Raw genomic sequence first — 16752 nt, 5'->3', positions numbered from 1 at the left:
TTAAGAGTGTGTAGAAAGGTTTTCAGAGTTGGTCAAGTGTTAATTGTGATTATGCTGAATGTTACATCATCTTTTCCAGTTTTTTTTAATGAGAGATGTTGAGTTTGAATTTAAAATTTATACATAGCAGAGGATGGTTTCGGTCCATCGACCTCTGGGTTATGGGCCCAGCACGCTTCCGCTGCGCCACTCTGCTACACACCTCAGATGGGACTTGAACCCACAATCTTAGGAGGCTTAGGAGGCCAGTGCCTTATCCATGTGACTATTCAAAATAACATACTTAATAAAAAGAAATCGGGTAAACGATCCTCTCATCCATTGAACAAAAGTGAAAGATTTCAGTCTTTTGACACAATAATTATTTTTTCTTACTTACATCAGAAAAGAGGACATTGGAGATCACTCATGAGCACACCAAACGAGTTTGAATTAAGAGTGTGTAGAAAGGTTTTCAGAGTTGGTCAAGTGTTAATTGTGATTATGCTGAATTTTACATAATCTTTTCCAGGTTTTGTTAACGAGAGATGTTGAGTTTGATTTGAAAATTTATAGATAGCGGAGGATGGTTTCAGTCCGTCGACCTCTGGGTTATGGGCCCGGCACGCTTCCGCTGCGCCACTCTGCTACACACCTCAGATGGGACTCGAACCCACAATCCCTGGCTTAGGAGGCCAGTGCCTTATCCATTAGGCCACTGAGGCTCTTCTGTTGCATCACTCTACAACACACCTCAGATGGGACTCAAACCCACAATCCCTGGCTTTGGAGGCCAGTGCCTTATCAACGTGACTATTCAAAATAAAAAACACATCTAAAAGAAATCGGGTAAACGATCCTCTAATCCATTTAACAAAAGTGAAAGATTTCAGTCTTTTGACACAATAATTATTTTTTCTTACTTATATCAGAAAAGTGGACATTGGAGGATACTCGTGTGCACACCAAACGAGTTTGAATTAAGAGTGTGTAGAAAGGTTTTCAGAGTTGGTCAAGTGTCAATTGTGATGCTATGAATGTTACATCATCTTTTCCAGGTTTTTTTAATGAGATATGTTGAGTTTGATTTTAAATTTTATACATAGCAGAGGATGGTTTCGGTCCATTGATCTCTGAGTTATGGGCCCAGCACGCTTCCGCCTCGCCACTCTGCTACACACCTCAGATGGGATTCGAACCCACAATCCCTGGCTTAGCAGGCCAGTGCCTTATCCACGTGACTATTCAAAATAACATACAAAATAAAACGAAATCGGATAAACGATCCTCTAATCCATTTAACAAAAGTGACAGATTTCAGTCTTTTGACACAATAATTCTTTTTTCTTACTTATATCAGAAAAGTGGACTTTGGAGAACACTCATGTGCACAACAAACTAGTTTGAATTAAGAGTGTGTAGAAAGGCTTTCAGAGTTGGTCAAGTGTCAATTGTGATGCTATGAATGTTACATGATCTTTTCCAGGTTTTTTTAATGAGAGATGTTGAGTTTGATTAGAAAAGTTATACATAGCAGAGGATGGTTTCGGTCCATCGACCTCTGGGTTATGGGCCCAGCACGCTTCCGCTGCGCCACTCTGCTACACACCTCAGATGGGACTCGAACCCACAATCCCTGGCTTAGGAGGCCAGTGCCTTATCCACGTCACTATTCAAAATAAAAAACACAACTAAAAGAAATCGGGTAAACGATCCTCTCATCCATTTAACAAAAGTGACAGATTTCAGTCTTTTGACACAATAATTCTTTTTTCTTACTTATATCAGAAAAGTGGACATTGGACATTTCAGAGTTGGTCAAGTGTTAATTGTGATTATGCTGAATGTTACATCATCTTTTCCAGGTTTTTTTAATGAGATATGTTGAGTTTCATTTGAAAATTTATAGATAGCAGAGGATGGTTTCGGTCCATCGACCTCTGGGTTATGGGCCCAGCACGCTTCCGCTGCGCCACTCTGCTATACACCTCAGATGGGACTTGAACCCACAATCCCTGGCTTAGGAAGACAGTGCCTTATCCACGTGACTATTCAAAATAACATACTTAATAAAAAGAAATCGGGTAAACGATCCTCTCATCCATTGAACAAAAGTGAAAGATTTCAGTCTTTTGACACAATAATTATTTTTTCTTACTTACATCAGAAAATGGACATTGGAGAACACTCATGAGCACACCAAACGAGTTTGAATTAAGAGTGTGTAGAAAGGTTTTCAGAGTTGGTCAAGTGTTAATTGTGATGTTGCTGAATGTTACATCATCTTTTCCAGGTTTTTTTAATGAGATATGTTGAGTTTGATTTTAAAATTTATACATAGCAGAGGATGGTTTCGGTCCATTGATCTCTGAGTTATGGGCCCAGCACTCTTCCGCCTCGCCACTCTGCTACACACCTCAGATGGGATTCGAACCCACAATCCCTGGCTTAGGAGGTCAGTGCCTTATCCACGTGACTATTCAAAATAAAAAACACATCTAAAAGAAATCGGGTAAACGATCCTCTCATCCATTGAAAAAAAGTGAAAGATTTCAGTCTTTTGACACAATAATTATTTTTTCTTACTTATATCAGAAAAGTGGACATTGGAGGACACTCGTGTGCACACCAAACTAGTTTGAATTAAGATTGTGTGGAAAGGTTTTCAGAGTTGGTCAAGTGTCAATTGTTATGCTATGAATGTTACATCATCTTTTCCAGGTTTTTATAATGAGAGATGTTGAGTTTGATTTGAAAAGTTATAAAATAGGAGAGGATGGTTTTGGTCCAGTGACCACGCTTCCGCTGCGCCACTCTGCTACACACCTCAGATGGGACTTGAACCCACAATCCCTGGCTTAGGAGGCCAGTGCCTTATCCACGTGACTAAAGCTGGGGAACAGTAGTCTTTATAAGGGGGGGAAGAAGAAGGAAAGAAGGGGAAGAAGGGGGAAGGAGAAGAGAAAAAAAGAAAAGAAAAATGAGAAAATCGCAGGTTCGAATCCTGATTGGAACATGCATCAATTCATGCAAACTCTATCAAAGTGCTGTAAATCTAACAAATATAGCTTTAAAAGTGATACAAATACAACTGGTGAGAATAATAATGCAATTTGTTGCAATAAGAACAATACAGAGAAGAATATTAAACCACCACACACCTAATACTGCTTATATTGTTTATATGATAAAAAATGTTTCTGTTAATCACTTCTCACACACTGTTTGCAACATAAGTCTGTCCCTTTCTTTTAGTTTTAATGTTGTATAAGATTGATAAAATTAAGAATATTAATTGGATGAATTGAATTGTAATTTTTACGTTTTATTTCAAGAATATTGATAAGAATAAGAATGTTATACTACTATTACTGCTTATAAAAATAATTAACATTTATATCAAAGAAATGTTTCTGAGATTCAGTTCTCACAGCCTGTGGATCTATCAGCAATACCATTATTAAATTATCAAATTAATATTATTAAATTTGTGTGAGTTTACAAAGGTTTTCCATAGGTGTGCTAGGAAAAAACAAAGGATACTGCTGTAGAAATAAAGTTATTTTTATTTATATTTACAAACACACTGACAAGCACACACACACACACACACACACACACTGACAGTTTGCAAACTTTTACAAACAAGCACGCGCACACAAATCGCTGCTTGAGCTTGGTCTGCCCAGTGCCCTCCCGACAGCAGTCACAGTCCACACAAAGAACTTGAGGTGGAGCCACACCTGCATCAGTGTACCTCTGGATGAGGCCAGCTGCCATTCGGTCCAGGGCAGGACCCTCTTGAGCTGTCAGAACACTGATGAGGAATTGGCCCACCTTATTGCCAACAGATGTCAGCCACAAAGCTGTCCCCTTTGCTAACCCTGACAGCTTCTTTGTGATCTGTAATCACACAGAAAAGACAGCGAGTGATGCTTGATTATCTATATATGAAACATTACTTTCATATTTCAGGTTTATACTACTACTAATGATTTATTTTCAATTCTTTTAATATTAAAAATGTAAAAAAAGTTACCTTTTTGGTGGAGTCCATCTTCAAGATGCTGCCATATGTGGACGTTATGCTGGCTTTAACGTGGTCCAGCCTGCCCAAGATATCCCTGCCATAAACAGCCAACATCCACCTGTGGGAGGGGATTGTTTCAGGCTCAGGTAGCTCCTGAAACCTCACAGGGAGCAAGCTTGGCTGGGAGGTGAAGTTGGAGCAGGCACCGAGATACCGGCAAACACGCTTCAGCCACTCCTCGCTGTGGTTCTCCCGCAGCTGCCTCACCAGGCGAGAAGGGCTGTTTCCCAGGGCCCTCTCCCTCAGGAACCGTATGACCCGCATGTCACAGGCATATCTGAATAAAACAAAGGAAAAGAGAGACAGACAGACAGACATAAACATTAAAACCAGCTAATCTCAATTATGCTTTACATGACAAACATTTGTTACACAAGCTAAATAATCTCAGTATTCTCACTTGCGAGTTCGATCAGCCTAAATTCCAGTCTGTGGGCTAGGTCCAGCTGGTCTAAGATGGCCATGCTGGTGGAAATAAAGGCTGCTTTGCACCCACTGCACCAAACTAGAAGGCTACAGTTTCACAGAAAGGGAAATTAAATAAAAAATACACAATATACCATCATACATTAACATAACCATCAACCAACCAATAACCATCAACACTTTTTATACCTTTTTCATATGGAAACCACAATTGCATGTCTGCGTCCCCCCAAACAGAGACGTTTGCCCCCTTTGTTGCAGGGGACACTTCTCAATCTGTAACATATGACAGTGAATCATCAGTGGTCCCTCTAAATATGACATGGCTTTCCTGTGTTTATATACATGTCAAAGTTTACCTTCTGGTACAGGTCATGCCATTTCTTCTGTCGTGGTGCCCGTCTGTTTCCCGCTTCAGAAGGCCAGACCCCCTGTGTAGCAAATCTGCGCAGGCGGGCCATCCATTCATCACACCCTGTGCTTATTTTGCTTGGAAGCCATCTTCCAATAGAAAATAATAACTGAGTAGTTAATCTGTTCCATACATTTATTTCACATAGCACATATGCCATCTCAGTGTTTTTGGACAGGGATGGAGGAAGGAATAATGTGGTTTGTGTGGGTATGATGTCATAACACCATAAAAATCAGATTATTACACACTAATTTGATTACATAGGGTTACAATTTGCCTACATTTACACTTCTCTCTGTGCTCTCCGACATCAAAACATGAACATGTCTCATGTCCCAGCTCAGGTAAACACCCTAATAAAGCCCAAATCTATAGGCTACTAATTAACGTTAATTCAGACATTTAACGGTGGTACGACTTCACCTGTAGGCTAAGCATAACAATGTATTCATATACATCATGATGACTGTAACTCTGCCTATGTACGATAACAACTATATTTACAACGTTCATTAGAATGAATGAAACTGACCGCTATCCCTCGACCCTTACATAAACAAGACGTTCTTCGCTATACGGCTAGTACAGGTAATACGTTACCACAACTAAACATAACAACATTGTAGGTTTCTTACCTTAAATAATATTGTGAAGTACTTTGAAATTTCAACTTTTTTAATTCAAATTAAACTCCGGTCTCTCTCTGGCGATGCTCCGTCAGGTAGATACAAATGGGATTCGGCTTTCTTCATTGGCTGTGAGCAGAAATGGGATTCGGCTTTCTTCATTGGCTATGAGCAAAAATGGGATTCGGCTTTCTTCATTGGTTGTGAGCAGAAATGGGATTCGGCTTTCTTCATTGGCATTCAGCATATGCGGCCTTGGCGACTCATTAAAAAGGCACTATTTCTCATTGGGGCCTGTTTGATACGTTGACCCCTTTTATGCTCTTTAAATGGGCAGACCTTCTGCATTTGTGCTGTTTGATTCTTTCAGACCTTTGATACGGGACAGAGGCCTGTAGACAAAATTATTTTTTAAAAGTTTAAGAAATCTAAGTTGAAAGTGGGATCTTTTTTCAGCGATGCAAACAAATTCTGTCGGGGGGTTGCCGTGACCCGGATTCGAACCCGGGGTTGCTGCGACCACAACGCAGAGTACTAACCACTATACGATCATGGCCGGTTGTGGGTTTTTGTCGTGTGTGGCTTTGATGTGATCCGAAACACCTTCGTATCCCAAGGATTGCATATGTAGCTCTGCGGCATGTAGCTGGCAGGCATGTTTTTTTTTGTGTTTGGAGCAAAATCATTGACAGCAGAGATAAAGAGGAAGACGAGCTTTCCTTACGGTGTGGGGTCAGCCACATGTGTTGCAAGACGACACACTGTGAGGTATCTTTGGGGCGTAAGTGAGCTGGGATACCCAGGGAGTAGAAGGTTTAAAGCGATCCTGTTCTATAGCAGTGGGAGAAGCGAGAGACTAAAACCAGCGTGCCGAGCCAGCCAGGAGTTGAACCTAGAATCTTCTGATCTGTAGTCAGACGCGTTATCCATTGCGCCACTAGCCCTTAGCAAGATTAATAGAGAGTGGAACAGTCTTTCGTAAAACAGCATATTCCAAAAGCTTTGAAAGGATTGACGGAGTTGGCCAAAAGAGCCTCTGTATACAAAAGCTTGGCACATCCTTCGAGCCGGAATTGAACCAGCGACCTAAGGATAACTGTTGTTGGGCACCTACAGTCCTCCGCTCTACCAACTGAGCTATCGAAGGGAGCAAAGCCCACAACCTTTTCATGAATCCTGTATGAATGCATGTAACCAGGCTTAAGATGCGTATCATGGGACACCTGCAGTTCTCTGCTGTACCACATGAGTTATGGAAGGGAGCCAGGGGCTTGGGCCTGTTTATCAGTTAAATAAACACAAAAAGTGATGAGAAACCATCAGTTTCAGATGCGTTTCAGATCAAATCAGCCTCAGTTTCTATCATGCATTTAGTCGTTACAAAAACATATCTGGCATCTATCTGGGAAAGTCTCCACATCGTCCAACACAGATTTTGATCCTCAATATACCCTCACATTGTCCAGCGCAAAAGTCCAGCCATTTTGTTAGGTTCTTTTTTTGTCAGGTCTATCCATCCATTCATTTGGCACACGATTTTCATCCTCTGTTGTTAGGATGTTTATATTTTGGGTGTGGCGGTGTGTGAAAACCCTCCCTTTAGAAGAGCTAAAAAACACATAGCATATGCGGCCTTGGCGACTCATTAAAAAGGCACTATTTCTCATTGGGGCCTGTTTGATACTTTGACCCCTTTTATGCTCTTTAAATGGGCAGACCTTCTGCATTTGTGCTGTTTGATTCTTTCAGACCTTTGATACGGGACAGAGGCCTGTAGACAAAATTATTTTTTTTAAAGTTTAAGAAATCTAAGTTGAAAGTGGGAACTTTTTTCAGCGATGCAAACAAATTCTGTCTGGGGGTTGCCGTGACCCCGATTCGAACCGGGGTTGCTGCGACCACAACGCAGAGTACTAACCACTATACGATCACGGCCGGTTGTGTGTTTTTGTCGTGTGTGGCTTTGATGTGATCCGAAACACCTTCGTATCCCAAGGATAGCATATGTAGCTCTGCGGCATATGACTGGCAGGAATGGTTTTTTTTGTGTTTGGAGCAAAATCATTGACAGCAGAGATAAAGAGGAAGATGAGCTTTCCTTACGGTGTGGGGTCAGCCACATGTGTTGCAAGACGACACACTGTGAGGTATCTTTGGGGCGTAAGTGAGCTGGGATACCCAGGGAGTAGAAGGTTTAAAGCGATCCTGTTCTATAGCAGTGGTAGCCTGGCTGACGCGTCCACAATCTCGATGAGATGGTGGTCTGGGAACTAGGTGTGCATTTTCTCGTATTTGAGGCGTGGTTTACGAATGCCTGGAGCCGTTTATTGGGCGCTACGAATGTCTATCAAATGACGTCAGGTTCTTCCCATGCTGCTTTGCGCGCGATTCATAGCCAATTGTATCACTTATACCAGATGACGACAGAAATTCGACGAGGAAGAAGAAAAAAAAGTAAAATAAAAGTAAACTTGCGCTCTAAGCTACTTAAATTAACCACAAAGTAGGCCTATATGCTATATTCTACATGAATTTTTATGTTGTAGAGTTGTGAATTTATTTTATCAATGGAGAAATTGAGCAGCCTTGTTTTGTTGTCTACAGTAGTAGATCAACCCTCATCTTACCTTGAAGCTCCCAGCTCCCAGAAGTGACGTCAACAAAGCTTTAGAAGCAGAAAAGCTATCAGGCTTGTGTTGATGATAATAATAAACTCCTGGACTATGTACAAACTTCCAAATGCATCGTTTTGTGAGTACAGACCATATTTGTACTACTGTAGAAGTTTGGTGTCATGACATGTGATTTTAGTGTGGTAATTTTGGAGATACTGCCAGGGTCCGTCAGCGCTTGTACTAAGGTATTTGGGATAACTCAGTAACTCAACTGATGTTCAGCCAATATCGGAAAAACTTCGGGTGGGCTACTTGGCTGGATGTCACGGTTCAAATGACCTTAGGGTGAATCTACTCCGAAACACTTTCTAAGGCTGCATCGAACGGTAACGTTGTGTCCGCTGTTATGTTGGATTAACACTCTACAAGCTTCGGTGTAGCGCATGGACGTCGTCATCGTCTTGCTGTGCGCGCCCCCCCCCCCCCCGTTCTGTGATTGGTTCCCAAACTCTGACAAAAATAAGGGCGGTGGTTTCCAGGCTGACTTTGCAGTGAGAATGAAATCGAGCGCAAAGCAGCATGGGATTTCCCAAGCTATAGCAGTGGGAGAAGTGAGGGACTAAAACCAGCGTGCCGAGCTAGCCAGGAGTTGAACCTAGAATCTTCTGATCCGTAGTCAGACGCGTTATCCATTGCGCCACTAGCCCTTAGCAAGTTTAATAGAGAGTGGAACAATCTTTCGTAAAACAGCATATTCCAAAAGCTTTGAAAGGATTGACGGAGTTGGCCAAAAGAGCCTCTGTATACAAAAGCTTGGCACATCCTTCGAGCCGGAATTGAACCAGCGACCTAAGGATAACTGTTGTTGGGCACCTACAGTCCTCCGCTCTACCAACTAAGCTATCGAAGGGAGCAAAGCTGACATCCTTTTCATGAATCCTGTATGAATGCATGTAACCAGGCTTAAGATGCGTATCATGGGACACCTGCAGTTCTCTGCTGTACCACATGAGTTATGGAAGGGAGCCAGGGCTTGGGCCTGTTTATCAGTTAAATAAACACAAAAAGTGATGAGAAACCATCAGTTTCAGATGCGTTTCAGATCAAATCAGCCTCAGTTTCTATCATGCATTTAGTCGTTACAAAAACATATCTGGCATCTATCTGGGAAAGTCTCCACATCGTCCAACACAGATTTTGATCCTCAATATACCCTCACATTGTCCAGCGCAAAAGTCCAGCCATTTTGTTAGGTTGTTTTTTTGTCAGGTCTATCCATCCATTCATTTGGCACACGATTTTCATCCTCTGTTGTTAGGATGTTTATATTTTGGGTGTGGCGGTGTGTGAAAACCCTCCCTTTAGAAGAGCTAAAAAACACAGAACATATGCGGCCTTGGCGACTCATTAAAAAAGCACTATTTCTCATTGGGGCCTGTTTGATACGTTGACCCCTTTTATGCTCTTTAAATGGACAGACCTTCTGCATTTGTGCTGTTTGATTCTTTCAGACCTTTGATACGGGACAGAGGCCTGTAGACAAAATTATTTTTTTAAAAGTTCAAGAAATCTAAGTTTAAAGTGGGAACTTTTTTTAGCGATGCAAACAAATTCTGTCTGGGGGTTTCCGAGACCCGGATTCGAACCGGGGTTGCTGCGACCACAACGCAGAGTACTAACCACTATACGATCACGGCCGGTACTGGGTTTTTGTCGTGTGTGGCTTTGATGTGATCCGAAACACCTTCGTATCCCAAGGATAGCAAATGTAGCTCTGCGGCATGTGGCTGGCAGGCATGTTTTTTTTTGTGTTTGGAGCAAAATCATTGACAGCAGAGATAAAGAGGAAGACGAGCTTTCCTTACGGTGTGGGGTCAGCCACATGTGTTGCAAGACGACACACTGTGAAGTATCTTTGGGGCGTAAGTGAGCTGGGATACCCAGGGAGTAGAAGGTTTAAAGCGATCCTGTTCTAAAGCAGTGGGAGAAGTGAGAGACTAAAACCAGCATGCCGAGCTAGCCAGGAGTTGAACCTAGAATCTTCTGATCCGTCGTCAGACGCGTTATCCATTGCTCCACTAGCCCTTAGCAAGTTTAATAGAGAGTGGAACAGTCTTTCGTAAAACAGCATATTCCAAAAGCTTTGAAAGGATTGACGGAGTTGGCCAAAAGAGCCTCTGTATACAAAAGCTTGGCACATCCTTCGAGCCGGAATTGAACCAGCGACCTAAGGATAATTGTTTTTGGGCTCTTACAGTCCTCCACTCTACCAACTGAGCTATCGAAGGGAGCAAAGCCCACATCCTTTTCATGAATCCTGTATGAATGCATGTAACCAGGCTTAAAATGCGTATCATGGGACACCTGCAGTTCTCTGCTGTACCACATGAGTTATGGAAGGGAGCCAGGGGCTTGGGCCTGTTTATCAGTTAAATAAACACAAAAAGTGATGAGAAACCATCAGTTTCAGATGCGTTTCAGATCAAATCAGCCTCAGTTTCTATCATGCATTTAGTCGTTACAAAAACATATCTGGCATCTATCTGGGAAAGTCTCCACATCGTCCAACACAGATGTTGATGCTCAATATACCCTCACATTGTCCAGCGCAAAAGTCCAGCCTTTTTGTTTTGGTTCTTTTTTTGTCAGGTCTATCCATCCATTCATTTGGCACACGATTTTCATCTTCTGTTGTTAGGATGTTTATACTTTGGGTGTGGCGGTGTGTGAAAACCCTCCCTTTAGAAGAGCTAAAAAACACAGAACATATGCGGCCTTGGCGACTCATTAAAAAGGCACTATTTCTCATTGGGGCCTGTTTGATACTTTGACCCCTTTTATGCTCTTTAAATGGGCAGACCTTCTGCATTTGTGCTGTTTGATTCTTTCAGACCTTTGATACGGGACAGAGGCCTGTAGACAAAATTATTTTTTTAAAAGTTTAAGAAATCTAAGTTGAAAGTGGGATCTTTTTTCAGCGATGCAAACAAATTCTGTCTGGGGGTTGCCTTGACCCGTATTCGAACCAGGGTTGCTGCGACCACAACGTAGAGTACTAACCACTATACGATCACGGCCGGTACTGAGTTTTTGTCGTGTGTGGCTTGGATGTGATCCGAAACACCTTCGTATCCCAAGGATAGCATATGTAGCTCTGCGGCATGTGGCTGGCAGCCATGTTTTTTTTTGTGTTTGGAGCAAAATCATTGACAGCAGAGATAAAGAGGAAGACGAGCTTTCCTTACGGTGTGGGGTCAGCCACATGTGTTGCAAGACGACACACTGGGAGGTATCTTTGGGGCGTAAGTGAGCTGGGATACCCAGGGAGTAGAAGGTTTAAAGCGATCCTGTTCTAAAGCAGTGGGAGAAGTGAGAGACTAAAACCAGCGTGCCGAGCTAGCCAAGAGTTGAACCTAGAATCTTCTGATCCGTCGTCAGACGCTTTATCCATTGCGCCACTAGCCCTTAGCAAGTTCTATAGAGAGTGGTACAGGCTTTCGTAAAACAGCATATTCCAAAAGCTTTGAAAGGATTGACGGAGTTGGCCAAAAGAGCCTCTGTATACAAAAGCTTGGCACATCCTTCGAGCCGGAATTGAACCAGCAACCTAAGGATAACTGTTGTTGGGCACCTACAGTCCTCCGCTCTACCAACTGAGCTATCGAAGGGAGCAAAGCCAACATTCTTTTCATGAATCCTGTATGAATGCATGTAACCAGGCTTAAAATGCGTATCATGGGACACCTGCAGTTCTCTGCTGTACCAAATGAGTTATGGAAGGGAGCCAGGGGCTTGGGCCTGTTTATCAGTTAAATAAACACAAAAAGTGATGAGAAACCATCAGTTTCAGATGCGTTTCAGATCAAATCAAATGCATACAAGTGAAACATTTATACGTATCTATCTGAAACACTCATGCATTCACATATGAAAATGTTATATATACATATATTGTTGAACACTTATACCTTCATAAGTGAATCTCTTGCATATGATTACAAAGATATAAAAAGTTTAGATACATGTGCAAGTGTTTCACATATACTTGTATAAATGTTTCAAATGTGTATGTATACGTTTTTCAATTATAAGTGTGTATGCTCTTATATGAGGATGTGCAAGCGTTTCACATGTATTCATACAAGTAATTTCAGTAGTGACCCTTAGAGCGTTTCAATAGTGTATGTAAGAGCATTTCAGAAGTATGTATGAATGAAATCTCACTTTCACCGGAAGGCGGAAGTAAAAAGTGCAGAATTTGAACAGCGACAAACTTAGCGCCAATCATAACCTTACGGCAGCGGGTGAGAAAATGACATTTCAGCGTTATTTCATTCCATAATTTTTTGGTGATTCAATATGAAGGTGCAACTTTTTTATATTTTGATCAGTCTGCAGGCCTTATTCGTCATTGGCAATCGCGAGTACATAGTTGATTTTTTCAATAGGGTGCTGCACTGCCTTGAATGCCTACAGCAAGACCCAAGAGAAGAGAGGTTTTTTAGAGAACTTGATGACCACACCATTACGCTAAATTCTATTTTGTTTATGGTTCGCTCTAGGGAAGGTCGTGATGGAGAGACTGTCGCTTTTTTGGAATCAATACATTTTTGTTTTAATAGGTTAAATTACTTTATAACTAGAAGAGGTCAAGAAAGTAGTCTGGTTCCACCTACAACTAGTAATGGCCTTCCATGTCGCCCACGATATAATTTAACGATTGAGCAATTTGACCAGTGCATGGGACTCAATTTAAACTGGCAAGGAATTGCTTCTTTTGCAGCTTTTGGTGTGGCAAGTCCAGCTGATCCCGGATGGTCTGGGACGTTGATAGGTATGTGAGATTGCACCCACTGCACTTGAGTGTCTCCGTCACCAGCAGGTAAAACCTATCAATATCCAGGACCTTCCGAGCCCTTTTGTGGATACCAGCACCTGTAAGATGCTTCCCACAGGCTTGGCAGAACACCCTGACCTTCCACTGATGATAGGGCATCCACACCAGAAGCCGATGGGAAAAGAAACGGTCGGGTGTTGGTACCTGGTGGTAGATCAGGGCTGGCACAGGAGGCTCATACCAGAGCTTCAAATCTGGGCGCAGTTTGCCAGAGCGAAAGAGGGTATTTGAAATCCATCTTTGGTCCTGCACAGGGATGGTTTTCCTCATTTCACTCGGCAACCAGAAAGAAGCTGCATCCCCGGCTGCTGCTGACTGTAACAGTGACGTTCCAGGCTCCCCCTGAAAACAACACAAGAGATTTGGAAATGTACATAAATATGTCTCATTAAAGAAGACCTAGAACTACATTACTTTAATGAAGACATACTACTGTACTCACAGATGAAACAGTCTCGCAGGTGTGTGCCGGGGAAGATGGAGCAATGCTAAGGGTCCTCACAGAGGACGGAGATGGGATAGGGGTCCTCACAGAGGACGGAGATGGGATAGGGGTCCTCACAGAGGACGGAGATGGGATAGGGGTCCTCACAGAGGACGGAGATGGGCTGGAGGTCCTCACAGAGGACGGAGATGGGATAGGGCTCCTCACAGAGGACGGAGATGGGCTGGAGGTCCTCACAGAGGACGGAGATGGGCTAGGGCTCCTCACAGAGGAAAAAAATGCTTATTTTTTATGCTTCAAAATAAGCATAAAAATGTGTTCTTCGAAAACTGTTATTACAGTTTGTTGCACAAGGCTAAATTAATCATACAAAGTATTTAGCAGGGAAACAAAAACATTTACCATTGACAAAGATGGAGGGGACCTCAAAAAGGACCATGGGGCTGGAGCTGTATCAGCAGAAGAAGATGGTGAAGCCATAGAGTGTTGGGTCACAGGAGGAGGAGGAGGTGGAGGAGGTGGAGGTGGAGGTGGAGGTGGAGGTGGAGGTGGAGGTGGAGGTGGAGGAGGCTGCAGTGCAGGCTACAAAAACATATATATATATAAGTATAAAAGCCATCATTCACCAGAATTGTAAAAAACAAGACATAGCTGTAAAAATTACTAATTGTAATCAGATTTAATTTTAAACCAGTTTACCTTAGCAGAGTGAAAACCACAGTCACAGGTCATAGACCCTCCAAAAAGAGTGGTCTGACCTCATGTTTGCATGGGGCATTTTTCTATCTGAAACATTACAGCATCATCTCATTAATGACAATTACTCATGTCTCTTCTTTTTTTGTAGTGGCTTTACTTTACCTTCTGATAGAGATCATGCCATTTCTTCTGCCTCTGGGCTGGTCTATTTCCGGCGTTTGAAGGCCAAACCCCATTGCTGGCAAATGCCCTAAGCCTTGCCATCCACTCCTCATCTCCCATACCTTTATGGCTCTTTGGCTTGGAGCTCATCTGAAGATAACATTAGAAATGAGGAGAATCAAACATAATAAAGTATTTATGCACTTTATACAGTTAACAATTGGTATGACATGAAAGCATTAAAAAAAATCAATATCAATAATATTTCTATACCAACAATAATTACAGTCAATTACTTATCTTTCTATCTATCTATCTATCTATCTATCTATCTATCTATCTATCTATCTATCTATCTATCTATCTATCTATCTATCTATCTATCTATCTATCTATCTATCTATCTATCTATCTATTGACATTTTAAATTAAAAGGTTACTACTATGCTATAAAGTTAAGTTAAATGTGTCATTATAGTTTGCTTACAGAACGTGACATCATAATGACACTATTTTATTTAATCTATGGTATATTATTTTTAGCTATTTAGCTATATTAATACGACGTTTGTTTGAATGGAAGGATATATAAGAAACAATATAACTTGATACTTACTGTAATATTGTTTTTTTAAGTCGGCAGAGACAACGGCTCGATGAAAAATCCCTTTTCTGTAACGGCTAACTTTTATAATCCTCTAACCTAACGAAAACAAAATCTTTAATTTGTTTCTATGTTGGTTTTGTTGGAGGAGGGGGAGCGGGAGGGGAGGTTAACTCCAAGTTAGGGCTTCACCTTGATTGGCCAATTTCCATTGTGAGCTCGGGCGTTGCTAGGCTCGTATATCGTCACGGTGATTGGCCGAGCTCCATTGTGAGCTCGGGCGTTGATAAGCTAGTACATCGTCACGGTGATTGGCCGAGCTCCATTGTGAGCTCGGGCGTTGATAAGCTAGTATATCGTCACGGTGATTGGCCGAGTTCCATTGTGAGCTCGGGCATTGATAGGCTCGGTTCATTGTGAGTCGGTGCGACATTGGCTAAACCGTTCAATGTGAGAATGGAGAAGGGCGAAGCCTATTGGAGGGGAGATGCAGACTAACCTCAGCGAGGTTGCGCCACAGAGACTCTGCCTGGCTTTTGTTGGCAGTGGGCGTGGCTTCGAGCTTGACTGCCCCCTCATGGCGGTAGATGCAAGCGTTCTGTATTTTTGCGTGATGAGACTTGAGTGAACTGCTGCTGATCTGTCAAACTTGAACCGAAAAGTAGGAGGTGCTATACAGCAAGATTAACTGGCTGATTGCGCCACAGAGACTTGCTGTAGTTGTCTGTGGGCGTGACCTCGATCATTACGGCCTCGATCATTACCACCTCTCACCCCTTCATTAGAGTGTGTGTTCGATTTCTTTATGTTTGTCATAAGTTTGATAACTGCTGTGTTGGTAACAAGTAAAGTAGCACACAACAAGTAGTCAATAACTTCCTGGTCTGACTTGTTAAAGAAAGAGATTTAATGTCAAATTTTTTCCCAAGTGCCCTCACAGCCTTTTTGAATTTTTTCTTGTTTGTGTGTGACTTTCATAGCAACATGAGGAAAAGGTTGTTTTTTCACTTTGCTTGTGCAATTTTGACAAAAGACAGAGGAGCCTCCAGGTTGAGGCATGCATTACACTGCACTTAACAGGTCACCCTTGGAGAAATATTTTGCCAAGGAGCGTGTATAATGGCGTAAGGAGAGCGTTTTGGCAGCAGAACGTTTACTTTAACTCACGTAATACGCATAAGTCAGAACGTCCCTGGGTGGGCTTGAACCACCAACCTTTCGGTTAACAGCCGAACGCGCTAACCGATTGCGCCACAGAGACTCTGCCTGGCTTTTGCTGGCAGTGGGCGTGGCTTCGAGCTTGACTGCCCCCTCATGGCGGTAGATGCAAGTGTTCTGTATTTTTGCGTGATGAGACTTGAGTGAACTGCTGCTGATCAATGTCAAACTTTAACTCGATCATTACCACCTCTCACCCCTTCATTAGAGTGTGTGTTCGATTTATGTATGTTTTTCATAAGGTTGATATCTGCTGTGTAGGTAACAAGTAAAGTAGCACACAACAAGTAGTCAATAACTTCCTGGTCTGACTTGTTAAAGAAAGAGATTTAATGTCCAATTTTTTTCCCAAGTGCCCTCATTTGGTCTCTCAGCCTTTTTGAATTTTTTCTTGTTTGTGTAGACTTTCATAGCAACTTGACAAAAAGGTTGTATTTTCACTTTGCTTGTGCAATTTTGACAAAAGACAGAGGAGCCTCCAGGTTGAATCATGCATTACACTGTACTTAACAGGTCACCCTTGGAGAAATATTTTGCCAAGGAGCGTGTATAATGCGAGAGCGTTTTGGCAGCAGA

At 42.2% G+C, this 16752-nt stretch overlaps 8 non-coding genes across 8 annotated transcripts; all 8 read right to left on the bottom strand.

The window, feature by feature from the left end:
- Positions 1-631: 631 nt before the first annotated feature.
- On the bottom strand, positions 632-704 carry trnar-ccu (transfer RNA arginine (anticodon CCU)). Its single transcript has one exon. It is a non-coding gene; the product is annotated as a tRNA-Arg (tRNA).
- A 5703-nt stretch (positions 705-6407) lies between these two features.
- Positions 6408-6480, bottom strand: trnac-aca (transfer RNA cysteine (anticodon ACA)). The gene has a single exon. It is a non-coding gene; the product is annotated as a tRNA-Cys (tRNA).
- Positions 6481-6594: 114 nt separating this feature from the next.
- On the bottom strand, positions 6595-6683 carry trnay-gua (transfer RNA tyrosine (anticodon GUA)). The gene is given in 2 exon segments: positions 6595-6630; positions 6647-6683. It is a non-coding gene; the product is annotated as a tRNA-Tyr (tRNA).
- A 2102-nt stretch (positions 6684-8785) lies between these two features.
- Positions 8786-8858, bottom strand: trnar-acg (transfer RNA arginine (anticodon ACG)). Its single transcript has one exon. It is a non-coding gene; the product is annotated as a tRNA-Arg (tRNA).
- A 114-nt stretch (positions 8859-8972) lies between these two features.
- Positions 8973-9061, bottom strand: trnay-gua (transfer RNA tyrosine (anticodon GUA)). Its single transcript is given in 2 exon segments — positions 8973-9008; positions 9025-9061. It is a non-coding gene; the product is annotated as a tRNA-Tyr (tRNA).
- A 1289-nt stretch (positions 9062-10350) lies between these two features.
- Positions 10351-10439, bottom strand: trnay-gua (transfer RNA tyrosine (anticodon GUA)). Its single transcript is given in 2 exon segments — positions 10351-10386; positions 10403-10439. It is a non-coding gene; the product is annotated as a tRNA-Tyr (tRNA).
- A 1291-nt stretch (positions 10440-11730) lies between these two features.
- On the bottom strand, positions 11731-11819 carry trnay-gua (transfer RNA tyrosine (anticodon GUA)). The gene is given in 2 exon segments: positions 11731-11766; positions 11783-11819. It is a non-coding gene; the product is annotated as a tRNA-Tyr (tRNA).
- Positions 11820-16145: 4326 nt separating this feature from the next.
- Positions 16146-16219, bottom strand: trnan-guu (transfer RNA asparagine (anticodon GUU)). Its single transcript has one exon. It is a non-coding gene; the product is annotated as a tRNA-Asn (tRNA).
- Positions 16220-16752: the final 533 nt, after the last annotated feature.

This window comes from Odontesthes bonariensis, chromosome 8, assembly GCF_027942865.1.
Source record: "Odontesthes bonariensis isolate fOdoBon6 chromosome 8, fOdoBon6.hap1, whole genome shotgun sequence".
NCBI lineage: Eukaryota > Metazoa > Chordata > Actinopteri > Atheriniformes > Atherinopsidae > Odontesthes > Odontesthes bonariensis.
The sequence above is the reverse complement of the archived record's forward strand: the minus strand, read 5'-3'. Positions and strand labels throughout refer to the sequence as shown.